Here is a 7,198-nt window from a genome sequence, read left to right as displayed (position 1 = left end):
CTCTTCTTTGCGAGATTGCTATGGGATTTATGCAAATAGTTTTAGTGGCTATGATAAGCCTATGAATTTCTGCACTAAGCAAAAAGTGAAGAAATTCTATAGGAAAGAAAAAGCTTGAACTTGATCTTTTGGAATAGGAGAAGAAAGTGTGTTTGCATAAGGTTTGAGAAGAAGAAAAAGTTACTTTGCAGAGAAAGAAAAGTTGCAGAAGTAACGTTAAGTTGCTTTACATAGATAAAATATTTAATAACCAACACACCATTTAATAAAAGACATCCTTTCACTTAATTTTTAAATTTAAACTAATAATTATATTTAAACAAAATACCAACAGTGACTTTCTTATTTATTTTCTAGTGGTTAATGAGTAAGAAGAAAAGTTTATCTCAAGAATATCTATATATAATAAAGAGAATAGTGCAGTCACATAGTTAATTTCTATTCATTTACTAGTTAATTGCTTAATTATAAAGTTGTTATCTGAAAGTTAGTGGCAATTATTCAGTTAGTGGGATGATAATAGGTAGTTAGAGGCTAGGTGTCAACCAGCTGTACACATAGGGTCGGTTAGTAGCTATATATGTTTGTACAGTGCTCATTTCTCATTCATTCAATGAAATCAGAATTCTCCAAAATATCTGAATATGAGTTCTCTCAAATCAGTGCCCTAAATTCTTCATGGTATCATAGCATTGAATCACAGAATTGATTCAACTGGTTACGATCCAAAACAAACCTTCTTCTTCGCATTTCTCTGTTTCGAAGCTTTGTCATTTCAATCATGGTGAGCAATGATACGATGGATGATGTCGAGAAAAATCGCAATCATCCACTTCATCTTCACCAATCAGATACCCCAGGATCTAATCTAATTTCGATTCAGCTCACAGGTGTAGAAAATTATGCAATTTGGAGCAGATCGAATTTATTGACTCTTCGAGCTAAGAGCAAACTAGGTTTTGTTAATGGAACGTGTAAGAAAGATGACTACAAGCCAGAACTAGGAGAACATTGGGAGAAATGCAATGTGTAGGTGTTGACTTAGATAATGCACTCAGTATTAAAGGAATTAATGAGTGGAATTGTTTATGCGACAGATGCAGCAACTGTGTGGGCAGATCTACAAGAGCGATTTGGTAAAGTTGACGGTTCTTGAGATTTTCAATTGCATAGAGAAATTTGTGCAATCAATCAAGGTACTTCTTCTATTTCGGCCTATTTCACTAAATTACGACTGCTCTAGGATGAATTTGATGCCCTTATGCCTCCACCGACTTGTTGTGACAGGTCTAAGGTATATGTACACTATATGCAATATATGAAGTTGTATGCATTTCTCATGGGATTGAATGAGTCGTATAATGAGGATAGAAGCCAAATTTTGATGATAAGTCCATTGCCAAATTTTAATAAGGCATATGCAATGCTCATTTTTAATGAAAATCAGAAATTAACAGCAGGAGCTCGTGTAGAAAATGAGTTAGGTGAATCGACTGTTTTGTATACTGGTGGGAAAGGACCTAGTGGTCCTGGAGGACCTGGTAACTTTCAGCATCAAGGACCAGGTCCATACCAAAGGCCAAAGAAGAATTACAACTTGTATTGTGAACTATGCAAACTTGAGGACACACTAGGGCAGAATGTTGGAAAGTAATTGGATATCCAGCTAATTATAAGCATAGGAAGAAGTTTGTCACTGGTCAAAGAGTGGCAAATCTTTGTGGATGTTGATGATAATGATCCATATGATCCTTTCAGTATTGTTGCTCAACACAATCAACAGGACATGGGCTTCAATGCTGTCACAATGAACAATCAGCATGGCTTAGCACTCACACCACAACCAGCATTCATACTAGAACAATACCAGCATATCCTAAAACTGTTGAACAATGACGGAGCAAATGGTGATGCAGTCAATAAGGCAGGTACTGAAGCAGCAAACATGACAAGTATTGCTGAAACTTTTACAATAGCAAGTCATGCTAGTTAAAGAAGTAGTTGGATAGTTGATTCTGGTCCATCTAAACACATAACCTCAAATCTAAAATTGTTGTTTAACATTGCTGAAGTACAAGAGAGATATAGAATATCAGTTCACTTGCCTAATGGACAATCTACATCAATCACACACAGAGGATGTTATAGGTGGAACAATGGTGAAAGTTTGACAGATGTTTTGGTGGTTCCTGATTTTAAATATGATTTACTATCAGTCTCACAAATCACTAGACAATTACATTATTTAGTGAATTTTTTCCCTGAGTTTTGCATATTTCACGACGTGTCCACTGGGGCAGTGAAGGGGATTGGTAAGGAGACTGGTAGACTTTACTTTTTGTTAGAGAAACTTCCGGGCAAGGCTAATGATCAAGCAATAAAGTTGTTTGCAGTACAAGTTGAAAGAGATGATGATTTATGGCATAAAAGATTGGGGCATCCATCACTCAAGGTGTTAAGTTGATTGTCAATATTCAAGGGAAGATTAACTCATAGCAGCAATAATACTTGTAATATCTATCCATTGGCAAAACAAACTAGATTGTTCTTCCCCTTAAATACAACTAGAAGTAATAAAATTTTTGATTTGGTGCACTTGGATGTTTGGGGACCATACAGAACAGTCACTCATACTGGTCATAGATACTTCTTGACATTAGTAGATGACTGTTCCAGGATGACTTGGTTGTATTTTCTCAGACTTAAGACTGATGTTGTTACTGTAATAAGAATTTTTTTGCTGCTGGTTAAAAATCAATTCTCTTATTGTGTGAAAATGTTCAGATCTGATAATGGTAGTGAGTTCTTTAATAGAGAATGCAAGTGCTTGTTTGATTCTATGGGTATAGTTCAGCGAACCAGTTGTCCACACACTCCACAACAAAATGGCGTAGTGGAAAGGACGCATAGGCATATTTTAGAAGTAGCAAGAGCTATCAAGTTTTAGGACAGTATTCCTATAAGATTTTGGGGTAAATGTGTATTGTATGCTGTGTATTTGATTAACATGTTGCCTACTTTGGTGTTAAAGGGAAAATGACCTTATGAAGTGTTCCACAAATGCAAACCTAAACTTGATCATTTAAGAGTTATTGGATGCTTATGCTATACAACCAATTTAGTCAAACATGACAAATTCTCACCAAGGGCAACTGCATGTGTGATGATGGGCTACTCAGCTAGTCAGAAAGGGTACTTACTATATGATGTCACTAACAAGAAGTTGCTGGTCAGCAGAGATGTGGTATTAAAGGAAGGGATTTTTCCCTTTAAGGCAAGACCAGCAAGCACCCTTGTTCACTGATACTAATGCTTCTCCTTTTGAAGAACCACAAGCTGTAGTGGATCACAAACCACCTCCTGATAAGCCTAATACTCATCATTTGGGGGAACCACAAGATGCATTAGATCATGCAGCACCTCAAGATGATTTACCTCCTAGTTTGTTACACCTCGTAAATTTTCGCGTCGTCATAAGCAAACTAACGTGAGTCTAGAGAGGCTATGATACCTCTATAAAGTTAAGGAAGACTTTTAATAAGTGTTAGAAAAGTATTTAAAGGTTTCAGGATTAAGCGAATCGAAGAAATTAGGTTCGTTGAAAATTTAGAAAAACTTGGCAGAATTTTGGACAGTATTTTTGTCCAACTTCAAAGAGGCATATCTCCTAGAATATGAGAAGTTACGGAATACATAACCTATGTAAATTAAAGTTCAGCGAGTCTTCTTTCCAATGCAACTGACATATCGCATTTCTGTAAAGTATGGAGGAAAGTACGGCCCATACAAAAATGTATGTCCCGTACATTTTGGGCGTATTTTGCCAAAATTTCCAGAAAGTTGAAATTTTTACCTCTAATGTATGAGATGAACAGTAACCCGTACTTTGAAGTTCAGGATGAACAGTAACCCGTACTTTGCCCGAATTTTCCAGAAAATTTAAGTCAGTGGACTTGGTATATATATTAATTCCTCCACGACTTGGGCCTCATTTTCTCACCAAAAATAAGTCCCTAATGTCTTTAACATCCATACACACTCCAAATCATTCCAAATCAAACCAAGGGAAGATCAACCTTGAAACCCTAAGTTAATTTATGGAAGTTGGATGTTCTTGCTTTCACTTGGAGTTGTGGGGATTAAGTCTTGAAGCAAGTTGTGTGAGTTGAAACTCTTCAAATACAAGGTATGTTCTTCATCTTATCTCTTATGTTAAGTTGATTTAAAGGTTTAGCAAGTCTTAGAAAGTGAAAATAGTTATTGGGAAAAGTTCAAATATGAATTGATGATATTTTGAGTTGTAAATTAACTTGAGCTATAATTGTTAGCATGTTATGAGTATAATCTTGTTATGAGGGGCAATAATGATGTTGAGGAAGTGTGGTATACAAGTGTATAAGGGGTTGTATTGAAGTTGTTATTATGGATTGTTTATTGAAAAGAAGTTTGGGATTGGATTGAGTATAAATGGAATGTAATCTTTTGATTATGGAATTGTGGATGTTTTTATTGTGGTTTTGGGAGTTGTTTTTGAATTGGCGGAAATAGAAGATATAGGGGAGATGCGGCCCAAATTTCGTTAGCTCACCTAATAGTCGAGTTTAATATTATAAGCGTTCAATGACTTACCCTTAGTGCGAATCATCTTAAATGTAGATTTACAAGCTCGGAAGGACAAGCATTGAGTAGTTAAGGAGACGACGAGGTATGTGAGGCTAACCCTTTTCTTTCTAAATGTTACATCCCGTATTTTCATGCATTAAGTTGCATCATACGTTAGTCACATAAGCTCAAAGGACAGAATTATGTTTGAAGTTATAAGTGTTTATGTTATGTTCAACAAGTGATAAGTAAGTGTCGCGAAGGTTGGAGGTCAAAACGGAAAAAAAAAAAAAAAAAATTTTTTGCTAAGTTTGGGATGTTGAATAAGTTATACAGACTGTATGGAGTTTTAGACATATCCAAGTATGCAAATAAAGAGATCGGTGTATAAAAGTTTTAGGTCTCGAAATAATTTCCGCGAATGAACAGTACTGCTATAGTAAGGCGGTGAACAGTAATCAAGCTACAGTGCGACTTTGGAGAAACTATATAAAGGGGTTTAACAGCTCATTTTCAGCCAAGAAACCACTCCAAAAAAAAATCCCAAAAATTCTAGAGAGTTCTCCAACCTTCCCTCCATTAAATTTCAACGCGAGTTAAGTAAAAATCTCCGGATTCGGGTTCCGCCGGCGTATAGTTACGATTATAATATTGTGTTACGGTGAATTAGTGGCTTGGGAGTAAGGCAAGTATTGGAGATATCGCGGTATTAGCGGAAGTAAGGTATGAATCTTTCTCTTTTGGTATCATTTAAGGCTTATTTACGGAGATAAATTTATGGGAATAATTATGTCGCGAATTCGTTTGTGGAGGAGTTGGAGGAAATATCATGTGGAGTATTTTATGGAATATTTTGGTAGTAATGAGGTTGTTGTTGTTTCTGTCATTGTTATTGGTTGTTGATTGTTGGTATTGAGAATTCGGGCTAGGCATATAAATAGGGGAGATGTTGTCCGAATTTCGGCAGACCTTAAAAGGAATTTATTTAGAGACTTAAGATAAGAGTGTGACAATGAGCCTAATGATAATACGAATGGTTGCCTATGTAGATTATGAGACGACGAACGATCCTAAATAAATTGCGCGACAAGAAGCAAGTTGGAAAGTCGGAGAGTAAGCTCCAAAGGTATGTTAAGGCCAGTCCCTTTCTTCTAAAGGCATGATTCCTTTATTATGAATCCAACAGGTGTTTTCCAAATGTCCCATGATCCCTTTATGTGAATCCATAAATGTTTTTCAAGAATATTCTTATTCTCAAAAGCTAGAAATTCATGATTCATAGAGTTCATGATTCAAAGGCATGATTTTTTTCTTGATAATCCATAAATATTTTTCAAAATGTTCCTATTTTCCGAGTCAAAGATTTATGCTTCTATAAGCTTTTATGACAACAACAACGGACATGTTTTTACAATATGAATGACGATGTTAAAGATGAGAATGTTTCTATGATGATTATGATGATGATGATTTTAATTCTAGAAATTCCAAAGCTTATGGTGTAATACTATTATGAGATTATTGAGCTTATTTCATGATTGTTTCGATTTTATTCATTGTTGTTGATCTCACCTTATAATAATTGTTCCTTCAAGGTGGGATAAACGATAATGATTGATCCATAATATAATGAGGCTACCGACCTTACGTCACTCCGATATAGTTGTGGCTTTGATTGGCTCTCATGCATGCTTTATATATATGTATGTATTTTCTCACACCGAGCCGCGCTATAGTCGACAGGGTACGGCACCTATTATGCAACCACTAATCAGTTGGTATTACACACCGAGTCCCGAAAAGTACCAGGTACGTTACACACCGAGTCCCGAAAATGGCCGTGTACGTTACACACCGAGTCCCGAAAGGGCCGGGTACGTTACACACCGAGTCCCGAAAGGGCCGGACATATTGCACACCCAGTCCCGGAAGGGCCGGGTACGTTACACACCAAGTCCCGAATGGGCCGGGTACGTTATGATGATGATATTATATATATGTATGTAAGAAATTTTTTTTAAAAAGTCGAGTATGTGTGACATCCGCCTTATGAGGCATCCGGATGTACAGTGTTATCCTCTCTTTATTCCATGTTATCTTCCATATCTATATTATGTTGTTATTCATGCCTTACATACTCAGTACATTATTCGTACTGACGTCCCTTCTTGTGGACGCTGTGTTTCATGCCACGCAGGTGTATACAGATGAGTAAAGGATATTAGTAGAAGATGTTCCAGCTGGATTGGCGAGCTCCATTCCTTTCCGGAGTGTTGCCGAGTCAGAGTATCTATGTTATGGTATCTTGATTTATATTAGAGACTTTGCAGACAGAGTCACGTATATAACATGTCAGTCTTGTAAGCGGCTCTGTAAGCCGATGTATCATTATGAATTATGTTACAAATTTCATATGATTACAGATTTTACTTGATTTGAGAAAGACGAAAAGCATGTTTTTGAAAAGCTTTCATTATGCACTCATTTCATGATTTAAGAGTCCAGTAAGATTATGAGTATAACGAGAAGCGGGTTCGCTCGTCTAAGTAAGGGTCGGTGCCCATCATGCCCTATCAAAAGTTGGGGTGTGACAAAT

The sequence above is a fragment of the Lycium ferocissimum genome, chromosome 3 (genome assembly GCF_029784015.1).
Source record: "Lycium ferocissimum isolate CSIRO_LF1 chromosome 3, AGI_CSIRO_Lferr_CH_V1, whole genome shotgun sequence".
Classification (NCBI taxonomy): Eukaryota; Viridiplantae; Streptophyta; class Magnoliopsida; order Solanales; family Solanaceae; genus Lycium; species Lycium ferocissimum.
The sequence above is the reverse complement of the archived record's forward strand: the minus strand, read 5'-3'. Positions refer to the sequence as shown.